General features: G+C 42.7%; 1 pseudogene; it reads right to left on the reverse strand.

Annotated features, from left to right (window-relative positions):
* Window positions 1-2,225: 2,225 nt before the first annotated feature.
* LOC138293925 (calcium-activated chloride channel regulator 3A-1-like) overlaps window positions 2,226-21,918 on the reverse strand; it is a 312,631-nt pseudogene continuing 292,938 nt past the window's right edge.

Here is a 21,918-nt window from a genome sequence, read left to right on the forward strand (position 1 = left end):
ACTCGATCAAAAGGGCAGCTTCACGCAGGACTTTATGGTGGTTTCTTGTATGATGTCATGGTGACAATTTCCTGGTGCACAGAACTCATAAACTTGTGCACAACTGACTAGTTAAAAGTTAACCAGCAGCGGCAGTAAATCAAATTCAGCTGTTGATAATGTGGGATTAATCTGCGCTACCATCTGCTCTGATTCAACATAAAACGCTGTTCTCTTTATTTAAATTAAACCGTTTTTATTCTATGAATAGTGATCAATTTCTAATTGCACTTTTTCAGAACATCTATAATAGGCTGACCAGCAGGCGGCAATTGAACATTGAAAACTGAACCCAGGGGAAACAAGCATATGGCGTATTTTCTTGGTACCGCGTTTAATGCACTTATTCGGTTCATCATCGTTTATCTGTGGTAAATTAAATCGATATGTGTTCAGATTGTCAGTAGTTACTGACCGCTCTATGAGGAGCGTCGTCACAAGTGTTGCTTATCGTGATGGTTAGTTCACTCATTAACTTGACAGTATTATATGGATAGAGACGCATCAATCATTTACCCTAATTCAATATATTGAAAATTTTATTTTTTTCTTTGCTGTTGACCTGGCTTTTACAAACTGTCGTGGCCCATTAGTTTGGCAAATTTGATGTACATGAATGCAGCTAAAGAGATGAGGCCGTTGAAAGAGTGACACAGTGCTCAATTTCTGTGCTTTCCTTTTGAAGGTCATTATTTGAAGTGTGCTCATTCATCAGAAACCCATTAGAAAGATTGTTCCCAGAAGAAATTATGTTGTAAAAGAAAAGCTCAGGACTGAAAAATGGTGACCATTTTGACATGGGGTATCTTAAAATGTCTTCTGGTAGGTGTAGAAGCTGCCATGTTGTACGGTATGTGCAGATGAAGGTACTGAAAAAAATTAAGATGAGGCTGAAGGGATAAGTTGGCATCTTCAGTTCAATCATGCACAAGATAGTGTGGGAAGTGGTCAGGAGTCCGGTAAGAATATGAAGAGTATAACAATTGTCTGCCTGTAGAAGTACTGAGTCTTTCGTTTTTTTTCTCCTTGGTGCATGGCAATTAAAACATGAAAAGGAGTCGGGAAAGTAGTTTTTCAATGTTATTTTCTTACAGGAACAGAAGACTACTTGCCTTCACTGTCAGTTACCCATTGGCCATCAGTCGTCCACGTCTCAGTGACTGCACCATCATTGCAACACAATACCACAGGTGGGCCCATTGGAGCAACGATTTCCGGACCTCCCAAACAGTAACGAAAGTCATTTCTGATTTACTTATTGGCCATGATTTAAATTTCTATTATAGCGAATTGTAGCAAGGCAATACATTTTTAAAAGTAATTACATAATAACAGTCATATCTTATTTAATACATTTTATAGGTATGCACAAAATTCTATATCGCCAACAAGTAGAAAGGAAAGGCACCTATCTAAACCAAACTCTCTTTAATCCAGAAAAATCGTAGCAGAACATGCTAGTTTGCCTTATCCTTAAACATGAATCCTGCATACTCCACAGAAAAGGTATAGAACACGAGAAAACGAACGGAAAACACATCATGCAGGTTACAGATGAAAGAGGGGGGCTAAGAAACCTCTCCCACCCTGGACTGGATGAGCATCTCACATTCCGAGCTGGATGTCCCTCTGACTGATGAGCTTTACGTCCCCCAAGCAGCCGCTGCATTCCTCCTAATGCACCTCATTGGGTAGAAAGATTGAGTAGATGACGATTACATTCTTCGATGAAACAAAAACACCTACTAAACATGCTAGCTAGGATATCTTTGCAAGAATATGGACATTTTTCAAAACGGAACTGCTGAATCGTGTCTTGGATCCAATCGTTAATCCTGAAAATTAAAGAACTATTCAAGTTCACAAAGGCAAGTTTATTGAAATATATAAGACCCACGATAGCTATTTTGTAAAATATTTACACGTGCCTTAAAACAATGACTTCACACCTTTGCATTCATGTAAACATATGACAGTCTTAAATCCTATTCTCCTAAAGTATGAGAGCCTTCTATGACTATGCTTAAACTTTGGATTAGAACCTTTGTTTTTATGTTTTTCCCCACTGCCTACCCCTGCCCTTCCAATGTCTCCCCTCTTTTCGTTGAGTAAAGCCCTCTGCCCCTCTCGCAATTCTTCAATGCTGTTCTTTGCTTTCTATAGAAGAAAGCTACCTCAGCTCTGAATCTGATGCTGATCCTTAAGGCACATTTTCATCTCTTTGGCGGAAACTGAATGTAAACATAACCGTAGGATATCTCATCAACATTGTATTATACTGCAATGGTACTTATATAACACTTTCCTTACAACTTCTGAGGCCGGTAGTGCTTATTCTTATTGCTTATCTCTAAATCAGCCTCACCTTTCCTCTACCGTTTTGAAGAATACATTTTGGCATACAGAAGACTGTGACATTGTCTTAAAAGACTTTAGACCAGATTTACTGAAGGTTTAAGCCAGCTCAAAGTCATGCACAGCGACGCTAGTCTGCTCAATGTCTTGCAAGGGCATTTACTTTTCAACGCAAACGTTATTTGGGGCTGCGAAGGTGCCCTTTTCTCGACACAAATAGAGCTTTTTGCTGCTATGTGGCAGTTTGTGTTAAGGGGATGTTACCTGGATGGACTGGATGGATCAGCACAAGCACTCATAGTTTTTCATTTGGTTTTATTCCATTCTTGATTACATTGTCAACGGAAAACATTATAGAGTCCAGTACATGGCATCACACATCAACAGAATGAGCGACATAACATGCGGTATATGTTTGCAAGGTTTGTCATATAACGTTGGGTATAGGGTTATACAGCGCATATTTTGAGTGAAAATGTAATATCCAGTTGATGTTAAATTGCATGTTGTGAAATTAACGTATTAGGAAATAGAGCCCAAAACTAAAAGAGATGGGTGGGGCGAAAGGGAAATGAAGGAAAGGGATAAGGGAAAGATTGGGGAGGGTTTTTAGGGGGAGGTTATGGCAACACCAGGAATTCAAGGCTATGGAATATGCTAGAGTGCATTGAGATATTTTAACATTTACAGGGAAGGTTAATGAGTTTTTTTGAGTTGGATTCAGAATATTCACATAGTTGGAAGGGGTCTTCTAGCAGTTTGTGAGAGAGCTTGTTTTTATCCAATTTCTTCCAGATTTTAGTGCCTGAGGAGTTGTTCAGGAAAAGGTATGAGTTTAGAGAGTTATCAGCACTTCTAATGAATTGTGTTCAAGGCCACTAGGCATTGACCAATGGGTGTTTTAAGCCTTTCCCTTCAGAGAGAATACATTTGAGGCCGATTGTTATAGAAACATCTAGTAGAAAGATATTGTTGTGCTGGAGTGTTTTGCTAATCTACATAGGGTATATACCTAGAGCAATAGCTGATAAGACTGGAATTCACAATTTACTCCCCACTCATACCCCAAAATTCAAGACTGTTGACACCTGTGCCCAAGATTAATGGGAGCAAGGACTGAACATCAATCCTACTACTCCCCATTTAGATATTGAATGAAACGAGACACGGACAAACCCGACAAAAATAAGATTGCCACATTTCTAGCACAATTTAGACTTTAAACAGCACACGTCACACTGGACACCAGCAAACGTTTGTAAATTGGGCCTTTCAGAATACGATCTGTGCAGAGACCATCATAGATCATATGTTTCTCATCTCTGTGAATTGATAGTCAGGAAGGATGGCTTGCACTGAGTACATTACAAGCGTAGAAAGATGTAGACAGTCCTACATTTTTCATGCCTACAGTTTGTCTCTAGGGCACCTGCAGCATTGATGCACCACTGGTTCTTTAATTAGCCATTTTTGGGATTGGCTGATCAGAGCAGCTCATTGGAAAAATTCATAACCTATTAAGTACTAACAAATATGTCTATCAGAAATAAAACAACAAACTGTTGCCTTAAAGTCTAGCTCAGTGTGACTACACAAGCTCAACTGCAGGTTTAAATAACAGTCAAAGTGATGAATAAACGAAAATTAAAATAGCAGTTTGGAATCACACAAACCTCAGAAGCTTGTGTAATGAAATCAAGGACATTGAGAAAGAAATCCCACAAATTGCAATTGCAGTTCATGATCCCTGGATGCCTTACCTAGAACTCTGTTGTCTTAAATTAGTAATTTCTGAAGCTTCTCCTATGCCCAATATCTCTGTCATGAAGAAAATCCTTCCATAGACTTTCTTTATTATGTTCCTAAGGGAGTTCACACTATTCATTAATATGATCATTGATGCAGATTTTCAAGAATTTGTTTTTATTCCAATGGTCTGTGTAATACTACTGTTTTTGGTGCTGTGCACAGTAACTTTAAAACATATCTTTTAAGGTCAGGCTTGATTTTGCATTTGACGGATGGCTGTGTGTCCTTTAGGACAGTCCTGAGGACATTACTGCAGCCGTCATGATGGAATACCACTTGTAACATTTAGAAATGTTGCCAGCCCAGTGGTCATCAGTGTAAATTGAAAGAAACTGCCATCAAATTTGTTGTTTTCAATGTACAAACTGTTTGGTGCATGGTCACCATCGATTTTGTTGTCCAGTCGCCAAACTTAAAAAAAAAATGTTTTTCAGAAACAACCACCGAAAGTGGGAGTTTATTTCAGAAAAACAAAAAATGAATGACCCAACTTCCCCCCACACACACATATCTTGGGAGTCTTCTCTCAGGGCATGTGGGCTTTATTTTTTTTCTGTCACTCATCGTCAAGTTTTACCTGGTGATGTCAGCCAGGAGAAAAAAAAGTTGCATCGTCCAATCTAATTTGGGTGTAATGTCCTTCCTCCCACAGAACTACTCTGTTGGGCTTCCGGAGGAGTTTTCAATCAAAAGAGCTAACGGGAACTCTATTGACAGACACCAATGGACAGCCCGTCTCTACATGATGCATGCGGACCAAGCTTTGGTGAGCAGAGTACTCGATCATATTTGAGAGAGAATTCTCCCTCTGGCAAACTCTAACTCAGGCCCTAAATTGACCACCTACCACTGTGATGTTTCAGCTTCAAATACATCTCAACAGTGTGGAATATGCATGCGGTCAAAAAGCATTTTCTTTCACTTGCTATGTGTTACTCACAATTTACACCTTATGGTACTGTTCTGGCACACGTATTTTACAGGCTCTCCTATGGTCATTTAATTGCCCATTGTCCTAACCGGGAGACAGGTCTTTAATTTTACAAAAGAATCAAAAACGATCAATCCACCTTTATGCACAATCAGGGATTACTGACCTACAGTTTAGTAAAACTGTCAGAGTCCTAGTTACCAGTTGATTGAGGTGTGTGTCCCATCTCTTCCCACACTCCAATACCATGGACATATAATAATGAAAATGATGCTTATTATTTTGATTCCCAATGCTTATTGAGGCAAAATAATGTGTTATCTGCTTTATTTTGAGATGCTATCAACAATCATTAACAGACAGAAAAAGGGACCAAACTAACAAGGAACTGATGATGTATTTATTAATAGTGTTTCATTACTCTCCCTTGAACAAATCATCAGTTAAATGGGAATAGGTACTAAACCACTTGATCAAACATAAACATGTTCTTAATAGAAACCCAAATAGAAAAGTATGTAATTGGAGTCACTGTAATTTGACAGTATTACGTATGTTGATGGAAAAGTAATCCAATAAAGCCTGTGGTACTGCAGATATTATCAATGTACTTTAACCTCTTTAGGAATACATCAAATTTGAATTTAATATTATGTTGGCTACTCTTTTTTTCTTTGTGCTTTGATTTCCACGTGTATTAGCTTATTGTCCAGCAATTGATGAACTTACTAGCTACTGAAAAGGGACCTCATCTGTTTCCTCTATCACATCAATTTTTAACGATGGCTGCATCCTTCTGTGGCTATAAGTAGGCCTCTCAGATTGAAGAGAAGAAACTTTCTTTAATATATATATAAGAGCACTAATTACAAAACAAATTCCTGCTATGGAACCAATTACGACAAACATCTCATTCGAGCCTTTGTGCTTTGAGACACTTCCCGTAACCACAGACGCTTGAGCCCACACGTTGGCTCTCACTAGATTAGAGACTTCTGATCGAAGGGAAGATGTGTCCGTGGCACACACTGCAAAGTAGAGAGATGAGCTGTTTCCTAGAGGTACATCCGTAATTGGAAACGTAACTGTTTCTCTGGAGCCTGCAAGTTGCGGTGTTAGGTTTGTAGTGTTGAAAGACGCAGCATTTACAAAATGGTACTTAAGCTGCTGTGGACTTTCACTCATTCGGATTTCATAGGTAGACGCTGGAGGCATAAAAAAGATATCTGTCAGCATTCATTTGTTGTTACTCTATTAAAATGCGATTACAGTATGAAGATGTTGCAGCTACATTTTAGTTGACCTAAACGTAAAGTGATGAAAAAGTGAGTATTGAAAGAAACCAAGCAACAAAGAACGGCAATCAGTTAAATAGCTGTATTGGATTTGCTATCAAAACTGTGGTTCGGAAAGAAGATCATAATTCTGAGCAGTGGCGTAGCGTGGGTTGTCAGCACCCGGGGCAAGGCAAGTAATTTGCGTCCCCTAACCCGGGGCAAGGCAAGTAATTTGCGCCCCCTAACCCGTGGATTTTAGCACTCAAGTCTCTTCCAAGATGTTGCGCCCGGTGCGGCCGGCCCCCCCACGCTACACCACTGATTCTGAGTATGCCATTTGTTTTCCTTTCTTCAGTATTCTTCAGTATTCTTCTTGCCACTTCGTTTTTGCTAAGAGTATTTATTCTGAAACTAAAAGGGGATACTTTTCATACTTGGATCCATCAGGTGAATGTGATACTAATTATATCCCATGGAGAGTGGCCACGCGCCATGCGCAGTATGCAGTTGTATATTAAGGATGGAATGGGATTTTAATTATAGTTAACGATTTTAATTATAGTTAACCACTGGAATTGAACTGTGGTGAAATGGATAGGACAAGGAACAGAACATAAGTTTTACTTACACATATGCTTACCTTGAAACATTTTGACTAATGACATACATTCACATCTAATGCATGCATGTAATGCAGGGATGTGTTAACGTACCCATATATAGGTATGATATTCATGCACTTTGTTGGTGACTTAATAGAATTTTCCTATCTCTACTTGTACAATTTAGCAATAATCTTGAATTGTAGAATATAGCACTTGTAATAATTTTTGATGTTACAAAATACCTTTTACATACATGTGGCACTGCTTCCTAAACCAATGAAAGGAAGTATAGACTGCCTGAATTCCCCAATTACCTGCATAACTTACACAAAAACCATTGTGACCAGGTATGAGAAAGGCATGCATTCTAAGGGCCAGATTTATAAAGGATTGCGGTGCCCTTGAGTCACACAGGGTGATGCAAGGGCAATGCAACCCCTAAGTCAGATTTATCAAGGGACGCAGTAGGCTTCCTGTACTGTTTTTAGTGAGTTGCATGGTGCAAGTGCTGTGCTGTATCATCCAGGGTCACAGAGGCATAAATATATGCAAAGTAGGCATTCCCATGCAAAATCCAATGGAACCTTCTTGCAGTGGGATATATCAATATACCACTATATGATGTGCCATCAGGCAGTGTAACGCAATGATGGAAATGTGTCAGAATATTGAGTATCACCAACACAGCCACAGCTAATGATTCAAGGGCATCAGTATAAGAAGATCTCCATCACAAATCTCTCTGCCACGCTCATCTGTGCAGTGAAGGTAGATATTTTGCAATTGGGAGTTGGTATGAGATGACAACAGCAAAGTAGGAAGGAGTGAATATTCTAACAAAGGTTCACCCTTAATGATCTCAGGGAGGATGAGGCAATCCAGGTATACAGATTAAGGAAGGAGAGCAACCTGGAGTTGTTGCAGAAGATCTCTTTAAGTGTTCAAACAACAACTAGAAGGACCAATGTCATCCCACTGCATGGCAAAATGATGGCAGTCTTACAAGTGTTGGGCTCTGACTCATTCCAGAAGCCATCTGCATTGTTGGCTGAACTTTTCCAGGGTGACATTCCGTATTCCTGCCATCTGTGTTGGATGCCATCATTAAACGTACACTGCAAAACCTGGCATTTCCAAAAAACAGCCAGCAGCTACCCACCATGTAAGGTTTTTATGACATTGAGTGATTCCCCCATGTGCTTTGTGCTATAGATTGCACCCATGTACAGTTGGTGCCTCCTGCACCTACTGCAAAATTTTCAGAAATCTCAAGCACAATTACTCCATTAATTTGCAGGCAATTGTGGACCATAATGAACTGTTCACCAATATTCTAACAGAGTACCCAGGAAGTGCCCATAATGCCTACAAGATCAGGCACAGTACCCTCAATGAGCGTTTTGAGAATGGAAGATACAGAAATGGGCCAGTGATTAGTAAGGTATAAGAAATATAATTCATCCTGTCTCTTTGCTTAAGTACATGTTATTATTCCCAAATGTAGCATAAATACATATATTATTGATGTTACTAATATATGATGTTAAAAGTGTGTGGAGTGTTAACGTTCCAATGTCAGACATCAGAATCATGATCAAGGCAAAGAAGTTTAATCTGTGGATGTAACTGAATAAAAAGCCACTTCTCCACAATGCTTCCTGTTAGTAACAAGCTCCAACCAACACAATTGTTAGTTGTATCACAGGAAGGGCTTAAAGGGCATAGAAGGAATAGAGGGAATAGAACGCAGAGTAATGCAATTACAGGTAAGCAATTTAGATATTACCTTCTCAGCCATTCTCTCGCTTGCAGCCATAACATGTGACATAGCAAGCAATAAAATCAGACAACTGACAAAATCTATGAAACAAAAATGTATTCAGACACAACTCATCAGGATTCCTTCTATTTCATCATAGAAGAAGGTACCCGATGATCAAACACATTAGTAATACATATGTCAGACACCCTATAATGCTTAGCAAATGTGGAGGAATCAGTTGAGGTCACTACCCGGAAAATTTACCCAATGGATGTTCCTTGCAGCTCCACCACAGTAGAAGCCATACTTCAGGTAGGCCTACCCTGAATCGAAAAAGGAGCAACCTGACCCTGAAGCTCATAAATTTTAGAGACCAACAACCTGACCCATCTGCTCAAAGTCACAGTTGCAGACTTCACCCCCTTTCTAGCAGAACCAAACATAACAGACAATGACACGACCATAAGAAAAGGTTGAACCCTCTGCAAATAGACCAAGGTTGCCTGTCTGATGTCAAGGCAATGCAACCTCTCCACTTCCAGAGAACCAGGGGAAGGGAAAAGTTCCAAAAGAACCATTTCCTGCTCAAAATGAAAAGAAGAGTTGACCTTAGGGGTAAGAGCCAGAACCGGCACCAACACAGCCCTATCCAGAAACACTCTGCAAAAGGGAAATTTCGAGGACAAAGACCCTAATTCCCTTAACCTCCTGGCAGACATAATAGCCACCAAAAAGAGGGTTTTAAGCGTGAGGAAAAACAAATCAGTCTCCTCCAATTACTCAAATGGATTACCCATTGAAGCCTCGAACACCACAGACAAATCCCAAGATGGGACAGATTTAATTGACCTTAGACAGGAATTTGACAGACCCTTCAAAGGACATGCTACAAGGCTGTCCTCATCCAACAAATTCTTCCATGCACCTCTAAAGGCTTGGATTGCTGCCCATTGTAGTCTCAAAGTGCCCACTGCCAAATCCAATTTTGAGCCATCTTGTAAGAATTCCATCACCATCAATGACCTCACAGTAGTAGGATAAAGGCCTCGGACACTACACCAATTAGAAAAAGACCTGCAATGCTGATTATAAGAGCATCCAGTAGACTATTTTCTAGATGTCTGTAAGCTAGTCAGCACCACATCTGAAACCCCCTGACCTCTCAGTCCCACTCTTCAACCTCAAAGCCATAAAACAGAGCTTTTGTAGACTCTGCAGACTCAAAATGGGTAACTCCAGAGGGAACAAAACTATTGGAACAAGCCACTCTGGAGCCATCTGCATTCTCAACAATGGGTGAAGCCAACTGGCACGTGTCTATCGAGGAACTACCAGAATCACAACTGCTCTCAACTTCCACACTCTTACCAACAAGGACCTGAGGGGAGGAAACAGAGGAAAGGCATACCCTAGGCCCTCTGGCCACTGACACGACAGAGTGTTGATCGCCCAAGCCTGAAGCTTTCTGCCCAGGCACAGAATCTTGCCATTTTGTCATTGCCCAGTGATGCAAAAAGATCTACCACTGAAAGACCCCACTGCTGAACCAAGCGAGCAAACACCCCCTGATCCAGAGAAAACTCCCTTTAGGAGGGAATGTCACTGCTGAGCCAATTTACCATCGCATTGGAATGTATGTGAATGGTCCCCAGAGAGAGCAGAGAATTCTGAGCCCATGAAAACTATTTGTGAGAAATCTTGCCCCGAATGCTGGAACAAGTCCCCCTATGTCTGTCCACTTAAGCCTTTGCAGTGACATTGTCCATTCTCTCCTCCCCTGTAACTGGGAACTGAACACGAGAAGAACCCTTCGTACGACATAGAGTTCCCTCCAATTTGAGGAATGGCTTGCCTCAGAGAGAGTCCAACAACCTTGCGCCTGCAACCCATCTCCCCAGGCACCCCAACCGGACAATTTGGCTTCTGTGGTAAGAATGCCAGGATCAGGAGGGTCCAGCTGTACAATGCCCCCTACTTTTGCAGGATCTAGCCACCATTCTAGGTCCCTCCTCACCTCTTGAGACAGAGGAATTGGGCTCACCAGATTCTGTGACCCTGGATTCCAAATTACCAACTTGTGAAGGTGGAACCGAGCCCATGGAACCAGAAAAAAAACAGAAGCTATGTCTCGCTAGACCCTGAGCCAAGACTCCATCTTTGGATTGTTGTAAGCCAACAGACTCCTGATGTGACCCCGCAGCTTGGCCACATGACCTTCTGGCAAACAAACAGGACCTCTGCAACCGTGCCCCAATAAATACCAGATATTGGGATGGATTTAAGGAAGATTTTTCCTAATTGATGAGGAACCCATGAGAAAGCAAAACTTCCAACACCCTTCTGTGTGGGACAACAACACCTCCGCCGAGGGAGCCTGATCCAACCAGTCATCTAAATACGGGTGCACAAAGATGTCTTCTGAATGTAGAAGCGCTACCAACTGGGCCTGGACTTTGGTGAACACCCTCGAGGATGAGTTCAGCCCAAAAGGAAGTACCCAAAACTGGTAATGGGCCTCCTCCTGGGCAAATCACAGGAACTTTTGATGAGAGGGCTTGATGGGACCAGAGATAAGCATCCTCCAAGTATACGGATGCCAACCAATCTACTGTTCTTATCAGAGGTACAATTGACTGCAATATCACCAACTGAAATTGCAGAGTCTGGCTCCAAGTATTGACCTACTTCAAGTCCAGCCTGTAAGCCCCCAACACCTTCTGGACTAAAAAAGGATGGTATAAGGCCACATGCTGCTTTCCTCTGAAGGAACCTGAACAATGGACTACTTCTGAAGCAGAAGGTCTGCCCCCTGAAGAAGAACCAGCCGTTTTGGACCTCCCATGCAGGCAGATGAGTCACTCTGAGCCCTGTGCATGGAGGAAACCTAACGAACTCCAGTGCATAGGCTTCTCCGACCACCTTGAGAACCCACTTATCGGTGACATTTCGATGCCAAATCTCTACAAAATGAAGCAGTCTTCCTCCAACCAGGAAAACACTGTAATTGTCAGGAGTGCTTCTGCACTTGGCCCTGCTTTTTAAAATCCTTTTTAGGAGAAAAACATTGTGGCTGATATTTCTGTTTGCGGGTAGAATACCCCTTGAACTCTTTGAAGGGAGAAGACCTGTATCTCCTATCCCAGAACCTTTTATAGTTGGCCTTACCTTTATGTGTCAGGGTATTCTTTCTGTCTTTAAAGGCCTTGGAAATCATCTAATTCAGTTGTTCACCAAACAACATAGGCCCTCATTATGACATTGGCGGGCGGGCAATGCCATCCCACCATCAGAATGAACCTCGTAGGCCCTATTATGGCTTTCCCGCTGTGCCGGCGGGCAGAAACACAGTTTCCGCCCGCCGGGCCAGAGGGGAACCAGGCCTTAACATTGCAGCCGGCTCCTAATAGAGCCGGCGGCAATGTGGCGGTGCAGCGGGTGCAGCAGCACTGTCCCGCAATCCACTGCCCGTGATTCGGGCAGTGGAATGCACAATGGATCTGTGCATGGGGGTCCCTGCACATCCCCGAGGTCCCCATACCGCCAGCCTTTCCATGGTAGTGTTTACAGAAGTGTTGCAGTGCTGCCCTGGTGGATTACAATCGCCGGGGCCCAAAAGCTGCAGGCTGGCTGCAGCCTGGCAGGGTCAGCGGTTTGACCATGTCGGCTTGGCCACTATTATGATGTTGCGGTCCGACCGCCAGTTTGACTTCTGACCAAGACCGTGACCCTGGCGGTCTAGTGACCGCCAGGGTCATGATGACCCCAATAGTCTCCTGAAATAGAATCTTCATTCAGGTAGAGGTGTCATCTGGCAGCCACCAAAGCCCCTAAAGACATAGTAGTAGCCTTGACTATATCGGAGGAAATATCAGGCAACAAGTGGGATTGCTGTTCCATGCCAGATAACAGCTCCAAACACTCATAACCATCCTGGCTTGCTATAGCCAACTGACCAAAATCCTTAATTACAGATTGTGCTGCATAAGCCATATTTTCAACTACAAAAGCCTTCTTTAACCCCACATCGATCTTCTTGTCTGAAAGGTCAGCAGGAGTGCAATCCTCAGGGTTAATAGAAGTCTTACCAATCAGAGTTGCCAATATAGCGTCAACTTCAACATTATGAGGATGACCTCTTCACCCTCCAGCAAATAAAGCTTCTGCAATAACCATGGAACTGGCAATTTATCAACTTCCTTCCACTTAGACAAAACCACATTTTTCAATGCGCCATGAAATGGCATCGCCATAGCACAGGGTTTAGAGAACTGTGAAAATAAGGCATCCTCCTCATTCTCCAGGCAAAAAGGAGGAAAGCCCAGATTCTGGCAATAATGAGACAAAGTATCCCACATCTCCTTTTTCTGCAGATATTTGCCTGACGACATAGAGGCCCGCTCTAAATCTGAGGACAAGGAATCTCAAGCTTCATGAGTACAATATGATCTGCCCCCCTTCTTTTTGTTGGATGTGGATGTCGATTTGGCCACTGCCACCTCAATCATGTCCTGAACCTCAGACTGCAAAAGCAATGGAGGCAGAGGCTCTGCAGTTGCACTGCTACCAGAAGGCACTTTTGCTGGAATCTGGCCGTCCTCATCCGAAGAAGAGAAATAAATGACATGTTTCCTCTTAGCAGCATGTTTCCCAGTCAACCTTCTGACACAAAATGCACGATAGAACCAAAAATAGACCCTCAAATACTTACAGTGCCCAGCATTCACCTAATGGCAAGACAGCACTGAAAATACCAATAAGAACCCTTACAACGGTGCACAGTAGCCAATCAGTAAATGCCAACATGCTGGTTAAAAAATATAAAACATTTACAAGCAAGTACTGGTTCCCACTGCCTTTCTAAGTGCCACAGCTTTACTCGAGCCCCACAACAGAGAACACAAAGGCAGTGCAGCTTGTGGAAACTGCATAGTGCCAGTCTATGAACCAAAAGGCTCCCGGCTTCAGAAATGATGAAGGTCTGTCCAGAAACATGAATGCCGCCTAACACCAAATGAACACAAACTCTTGAATCATGAGAGTCAGCAAGGCCACGCCACCGATTACAAGGGTTCAGGTAAGGAGACACAGGAAAAATACGAAGTGTAGTGGGGGAGCGGCTTTTTATTCAAGGATACTAGGTGGGATTGGTGTATGGGGAGATGGGAGGTCTCACATTTGGGGCCAGATGTACGAAAAGGTTTTCCCCATACTATGTCTATGGAAAAATGTGATCGTACATATGGCCATTAATGCCTGCAAGCGAGGGAAGGGACGAGGAGGTAATAACAGATACAAATGATGACAGTGAAGATTATGAATCTATACATGTAGTCCCCATACTAAAACACTACAAAGATCATGTATTACGCATAATGTGATAGTCACAATAGATCTACTTACTCGTAATTCAGAAATAGTTTTATATAAGTGTGTTAGTATCAGCCATGGACTCATTGTGGCTTGTAATGAAGAACTTATGCACACACTAGTCGAGGCACTTAAGTGTACGAATAATCTATGCACATACAAATGGCATATATTGAGCCATGCTAACACACTCACTGTTGCAAGTGTGTCTTTTACAATCTAAAATGATTTGGTCCAAAGGAAGTAACACCAGTCAGCAAGGTTGCCTAGTTACGGTGTCTCTCAGAAGGAATATCTGTGTATGTACTAATTTATGAATATTTTGGGACTCAACATCTTATATTTGGAAATATAACATGCAATAGGTGTACTTTAATGTATAATTTGAAGATGCAGCACACTTTGAAAGAGGAAACAATGAGAGGAAATACAGATATATCTACTTGTTACTCCTCTTCTGGGACAGCACAGCATTTTGATGCATTTCCAGGCATGTGCTGGCAAATCTGGGAATGCACCATAATCCATAGGTGGATGCTTGGGAACACCCATGCTCCACCCATGGAACGCTTTCCTAGGGCAGAGCAATGCAAGTCAGCTTATTGTGCTGCCATGTGTTACTCCAGATTTACCTAGGAACTCAGCGCCATGCAAGGTGGCCTTGAATTGCTTGGTACATCTCACTTAAGGATTGTGTTGCCCTTGCAATACCCTGGTGTTACTGTGCCCTAGGAAGGCATTTCATGGGTAGAGCTTGGGTGTTCCCATGAGTCCATGCAAGTATTTTGGTGTATTCCCAGATTTAGCATTACTGGTAACCCTTGGAATGCATCAAAATGCTACACCTTCACTGTAGAGATGGTACAATGAGAAATATCTACATATATCTTTGGTATTTACTATTTATAACTGTGCTGAATTATTCTGCACACTTAGTATGAGGATAAAGCCTCACATGATTGTTTACGTGCAGGAAAATGGCCTAAAGTACAATCACATAATCATCTGTGCAATGGTTAATAAAGATCTTTGCATATTTATGTTAATCATGGAGAAAGGTGTTACTGGTGTTGGTGGTGTTGCAGGGTGTATGGTCAATACTAAAAACATTTTGCTATAAATTTCATTTGGTTGTTTAAGGATGATGCATTTTTAGATGAGATTTTTGACAGGGCTAATTTGTATACTGAAGAGTATTTGGGGGACAACAGCACCATACTTAAGTACCATTCTAAAGCTAGCGAGTGGAATCTCAGAAATCTAGATGAGCTGAAGAAGTTCTCACTCTGATTGTGACTGTCTCTTCAAGATTTGGCCTGCCCCTGATCATTTTGTAGATTGCATTTCATGGATCTATCTTCCATGGAAATAAATGGATGTGAACGAGTCTTTGGTCCGGTTCAAGGGTCAGTTGTTTTTTAGGAAGTAATTCCTAGTAAGAGGGCATGTCATGGAATTAAGATGTATATGCTGTCTGAGAATAGTACTCGATATTTCTGTAATTTCATGGTGGGACCCCCTTGCCTGTTTACTTTTGGAGTCAGTGAGAAAATGGTGTGGGAACATGGTAGAGGACTTTTTAACAAAGATCACCAATTAATATTTAGATAACATCTACACTGTGGTGCAATTGCTGAAGAAATTGTTCACAGTGAACACTGTTGCTTGTGGCACAATCCGCCCTAACTGTAAAGGTTACCCTAAAGAACTTGTATGTAAAAAACCTCAGAGGGGACAGTGCAGTGTCCTGCGTGATGATGAACTTCCAGGTGTGAAATGTTCAGACAGGAAAGATGTCCACATGCTGACAACCATTCATGATGAAAGTACTTTACCTGTGACTGTTTGGGGACATGTTGCTGAACTGGGCACACCTGTGTGCATTTTAGAATACAATAAGCACATCGGTGTAAATAGAGAAGCGGGCAGGGCCTTACATTGCTGTTTGTAAGTGATATATTTGGTAAACCAAATTGGCTATCTATTTGTTTAATTTAGCAACTTTCAATGCTTTTGTTGTATTCAAGGATTGTTCTCCAGATCTAAAGTCTGTGACAGGCAGCCTTGATGCAGTGGAGCAGGCAAGTGTTCCGAGAGTTGGAATGGTGGAGAATGTGACTAGACTGAAAGATCAACATTCTTCTGATTGCATTCCTCCCACACCCAAAAAAGCTGTAATAGAAGATGTAGAGTCTGTGCTAAAAGAGGCATACAGAAGGAGAGTCATATGAAATGTCCCGAGTGTCCATTTAATCCTTTGCTATGTATGCCCACATGTTTAAATTTGTACCATATGCACCTGAAGCATTTGGAGCAACCATGAGCGTGAAAGTGAACTGACTGGTCTGTATCATTTTATAACTTTTGTTCATTTTCACGTTTGACACAAGTTTGATGTATTTAGTTAGACCTGTTGTATTCATAGTTGGTTTGTCATCTTCTTCAAATTGTTTTTCATTAAAAAAAAATGTGATGCCGGTGTGCGTGGACTAGCACTTCGCTGGCAGTATGTGTGGACTGGTGCCTGGCTGGCGGTATGTGTGGTCTGCTGCCTGGGCGGCAGTGTGGGTAGACTGGCGCTTCACCGATGGTGTGCGTTGATGACACCTCACTTGCGGTGTGGGCTGGTGGTCTCTGTGCACTTGTGTTTGGCTGGTGGTGTGTGTGAGCTGATATTTGGCTGGCAGTGTGTGTAGAGACTTGCTGCTGATCACTACACACACATTGCCAGCCAAATTCCAGTCCACACACTTAGTCAGCTGCCATCTGGTGTGATTGCTGTGTCCGTCCAGTGGTCATATTGAATGGTACTGTCTGTTGATGTGAGTGCTGTACGGCGCAGGGCCCGTGGCTGGTGGTGTAAATGGTTTGGTATGTGTCACACATGAAAGATGTGTGAATGACTTATTAAGTGGTTGGTGACTTGTTGTGGTTTTATACCTCACAAGCTATGAGTCATTGGTTCAGTTTTTTAAAACTTTAAATGATTAACATTGCATTTAATTTTTTGTGGCATCTGTTGCTGATATAATTTATCACCCTTGCGCAAAATCCAGACAGTATGTGTGTGTACTTGAGGAATAGATGGTTGTGCAGTAATATTTGTCTTCTCTGTCTTTCTCTGCCAAGGTGCAATTTGTCTCTAGGGAAAATCTACCTGCTCTATATATTTTCATAAATTTGATACGATGGGACTCAAGAGTGGCTCGTGTGGATTCTTTAAAGTACTGAAATCTGCTGGGAGCCTCAAATGTGCTGCCACTTAGAGTTCTCACACATCTCCTGACAAAAATGCTACCTCACTTGTGTGGGTGGGTCTAGAACGTGCAAAAGTGACAATGTAAGAACATTACCAAAAGAGGTAACTGCAGTTTTTAGACCTGGGTTCGGCAGCCACCCAGGAAAACAAACAGAATCCAGGGATTTCTGGAAACTAGGCACCCAGGGGGCTGCAAGGTGATGTGCCTCTCATGGATCCCATAGAGTTTGTTACCAGAATGGCCTGCAAACCTCAAAATTCGACTAATATCACATATTTTCTTGCATTTCTGTTTCATATTCTTAAAAAATCAGAAGGAATACTCACAATTCTTACCACACTGTGTTTCCCCACTTTTCCCAATAAAAATGCTGCCCCACTTGTGTAGCTGGGCCTAGTGCCCAAGATAGGAATGGATCAAACCAACACCAACAGGAGTCCTTGCAAAGGGTCCTTCATTGACCTTGGTTTGATATGTTCTGTCGAGAGCACTAGGCCTACTCACACAAGTGAAGTACCATTTTATAGGACTTCAAGGGAATTCTGGGTGGAAGGAAGTTTGTAGCTCACTGAAGATTCCAGAACTTTCCTTTACAGAAATGTTTTCTATTCAAGGTTTGAGGTTTGCAAGGTATTCTGGATAACACAACCTGAGGACAGCCACACATGTCACCCCATCCTGGATTTTTTTTAGGTCTAATTTTCAAACCTGCTCAGGTTTGCTAGGATTCCTGTTAGAAATGGGGTTTCTGGTTGGCTAGGGTAGGCATCTCAGCCAGGCAGAACCCACCTCAGCCAGGCAGAGCCCACCTCGGCCAGGCAGAACCCACCTCTGCCAGGCAGAATCCACCACTCAGTCAGGGCAGTTACACATTTCCTCCCCCCCTGGTAGAGTGTCATAGAGCAGTCAGGCTAATCCTCAGAGGCCATGTGTAATGCATCTGAGCAACGCACTCACACCAGCAACACAATAAATACACAGCTAAAGAGACTTCACACAAGATCTATGAAAGTATTAAGTATACTATGCATAAGTCATAGACCAAAACAGCATAAATCAGTAATTATTTTGCCTGCTAGACAATTGTCAAAACATCACAGGGAGTTCAGTAAAGAAACAACTGTTACATTGCAAAACATCATGACGGAGAAATTACTGTGCAATCACTGTAGTACGACTAAAAGTTGTCATAAGGCAAAGCCCAACAGTATCACCCAATCAGTAAATACCTTGGTCATAGGGGACATTAGGTTATAGCAATTATATATATCAATCGTCACAAGGCAACATAGACTAAAAATACTGTGCAAAACATAGACCAAAAACGTCATGCCTAGTAAACATTTTGCATGCCATGCAGTTACTGAAAGGTTACTCGTTGCCCTCACACTGTGGGGATAAACACTTTCAGTACTCACATGACAGGCATGGGATGCAGCAGTTGGTGGGGGGAACACCTAAATCCCCCAAGGCCATCATAAATTAACAAGTGCCCATAAGGATTGAAGGACTAACACTTATACATCAGGGATCGTATGAGCCCTCACATGCATAACCACAGTGAACACTTATTGTGGAAAGTCACCTGGAGCACATTTGCTCCTATTAGAGTCTATACAATACAGTAGATTCCCTTCAAACCTGAACAAATATATTCATTTGGAAAGATATGTGGGAAGTTGGAACACATTTTTGCCTATTACAGAAATTGGAGTCATTTTGATGGAGTTCCCCAGGGTGCTCCCGCGCCTCTCCCCTAGTGCTACGGTGCAGTTACCCCTGACACACAATTCCCCCAGACCCTGCCCAAGGTTAGGAGAAGTGGGGGTCATTATACACAAAGTGGAGTATGGCGGGGATCTCTTCCTTCAGCCCCCACATGCAGATAACAGCAGGAACAGCTACCTGTGTGTACGGCGCAACTGTGATTGGATTCAACTGTCAGGAGCCTGTCTCAAGGCAAGTACGTGGCTAGAGAGTCTTTCTTAACCCTGTGACTCTGGGAGACAGGGGGAGGCAAGCTAGTAAGCACCTAGAAAGCACTGGCAGTCGGGGGAAAAGCAGGCAGGCCAGCACAACAGGGCAAGCAATGGCGGTCCCTCCTGGCTGTCCCACAGCAGAGTGCAGCTGGCAGCATGGCAACAAACAGAAAGGTCCTCCAGGGACTGCTTTAGGCCACCCAATACTTCAGACAGCAGGTAAACAACAGAAGAGCAGTCCAGATGTGTCCCTCAGTGCAACAGCCCCTCTGGCAGATATTCAATCCCAGGTCTAAAAATGCTCTAAAAATCATGCGGCCAGAGCCCCTGTACTTATATTCCAGGTGTCCAGCATATAGAAGGAGGGAGAATATTCCAGGCAGATCTGAGCATTTCCAAGAATTTCCCCTTCACCCTTACTCTGGCTCCGGACATAAGTAGGGGGTAAACAAACCCTTTGTGTGAGGGCAGGACACAGCCTATTCACATGTAAGGTGTGAACGGCCCTCCCTCTCCCCAGCCCAGGAAGACCATCAGTATGCAGATGAATGCAGATGTAACCCTGTCACACCTAACCCCGACGATGGATGGCTGTCTGGAGTGTATGCACAAAAGTGGAGCTGTCACTCTACTCTAGACGTGGGTTGGAGTCAGGCTGCAAAGCACCAGAGTTATAAGCACACCGTTCCAAACATACCAAACACACCTCCTGCTCCTCACTGATCAGAAATTGGCCATATAAAAGGGAATTCCCAGTGCAAACCTATGAGAGAAACAGCACTCACAGTAGTGAAAAATGAAAGAGGCTGTTTGTCACTATTAGGGCATAAACCACATAAGAATAGATGACCTACCTTTTACATACACAGCACCCTGCCCAGAGGGCTATCTAGGGCATACCTTGGGGGTAACTTAGGTGTAGTAAAAAGGTAGTTTGACTTGCCAAGTCAGTGTGGCAGTAAACTGTGCCTGAGACAAGCCTGAAAGCTACTTCTGTGGGTGGCACAATCAGCGCTGCAGGCCTACTAGTAGAATTTCATTTACAGTCCCTGGTTATAGGGTGTACCACTTTAGAAGGGACTTACAGATAAAATGAATAGGCCAAACAGGTGTAAACCATATATACCAAGTTTAGGGAAGAAAGCACGTGCACTTTAGCTCTGATTAGCAGTGGTAATGTGCACAGTCCTAAAGCCATCAGAAAGAAGGTCAGAAAAGTAGAAGGAGAAAGGCAAAAGTTTTGGGGATAACTCTGCAGAAAGGGTCATTTCCACAAATTCCCTAGACGTCGACTGAGCTAGGGCCCAAAATCCACAGCTAGGCATATTTAAAAAAAAAGTGTTAGTTTTCTGTGGCAAAATGTGGTGTGTCCATGTTGCAATTCTGGCTATTTCCTGTAATTGGCACTAGGCCTAGCCACACAAGTGAGGTACCATTTTTATATCAAGACCTAGGGGAACGGTGGGTGGAAAGAAGTTTTTGGCTTCCTGCAGATTCCAGAACATTCCATCATAGAAATGTATGGAAAATATGTTTTGTAGTCAACGTTTGCAAAGGATTCTGGGCAATACAACCTTGTAAGAGGCATGCAAGTCAACCCATCCTGGATTCCCCTAGGTATATAAGTCCAGATTTAAGTGGGCCTAGCGCCACTCCAACGCCCCATTAGCATAATTTTTTAATGCTAATGTGGCATTTGAAGGCAAAAAACGCCACGTCATATTTAAAAGGTGGGGCAATGCTTGCATTGTGCCACATTGTAACCCATTGCACCACGTTATGCCTGCACCTGGCATAATATATGGAAGGTGGTGTTCCGGCACTGAGGGTGCTCAACAAAATGGTGAAAAGAAATCTGACAGATTTCTTTGCTTCATTTTTATCTGCATTTTTAAGGCCTGCTCAGAGCAGGCCTTAAAGAGAGGCTCCCATTGTTTTCAATGTGCCTCTGGGTGCTATGAGGTATTAGCAGCAACATTTGCTGAGCTAATCTTACAAAGTGCCGAACTAGTGTAAAAAATTATGACGCTAGTACCCCTGATTACCGCCATGGTGCTCCGTATTTTAAATACGGCGCACACATGGTGGTTTAGGGGGGCGTTAAGGGGCGCAAGAAAAGTGGCACTTGACTAGATGTAGCACCACTTTTCATAAATCTGCCCCATAGTTTTTAAAAATGTACAGGTATGCTAGGCTTCCCTAAGTGCCGGCTGAGATAGGGCCCAAAATCCACAGCTAGGCACATTGCGAAAAAGGGGTCATGTTGCCTTTTTGGCCGTTTCCGGTCATGGACACAAAGCCTACCCACACGAGGTACCATTTATATCATGAGACTTCGGGGAACACAGAATAGTTGAACAAGTGCTATTCGCAATTGTATTTTTCTCTTTTGTGCCCTCCAAATGTGAGACAGTGTGTAAGAAAGAAGACATTCGAGAAATGCCCTTGAATACACATGCTTGTATGGGTACCCACAAATTCAGAGATGGGTACCTTGAGTTTTTAGAAAACTCATCAACCCTATATATCCCCGC

This window comes from Pleurodeles waltl, chromosome 4_2, assembly GCF_031143425.1.
Source record: "Pleurodeles waltl isolate 20211129_DDA chromosome 4_2, aPleWal1.hap1.20221129, whole genome shotgun sequence".
Taxonomy (NCBI): domain Eukaryota; kingdom Metazoa; phylum Chordata; class Amphibia; order Caudata; family Salamandridae; genus Pleurodeles; species Pleurodeles waltl.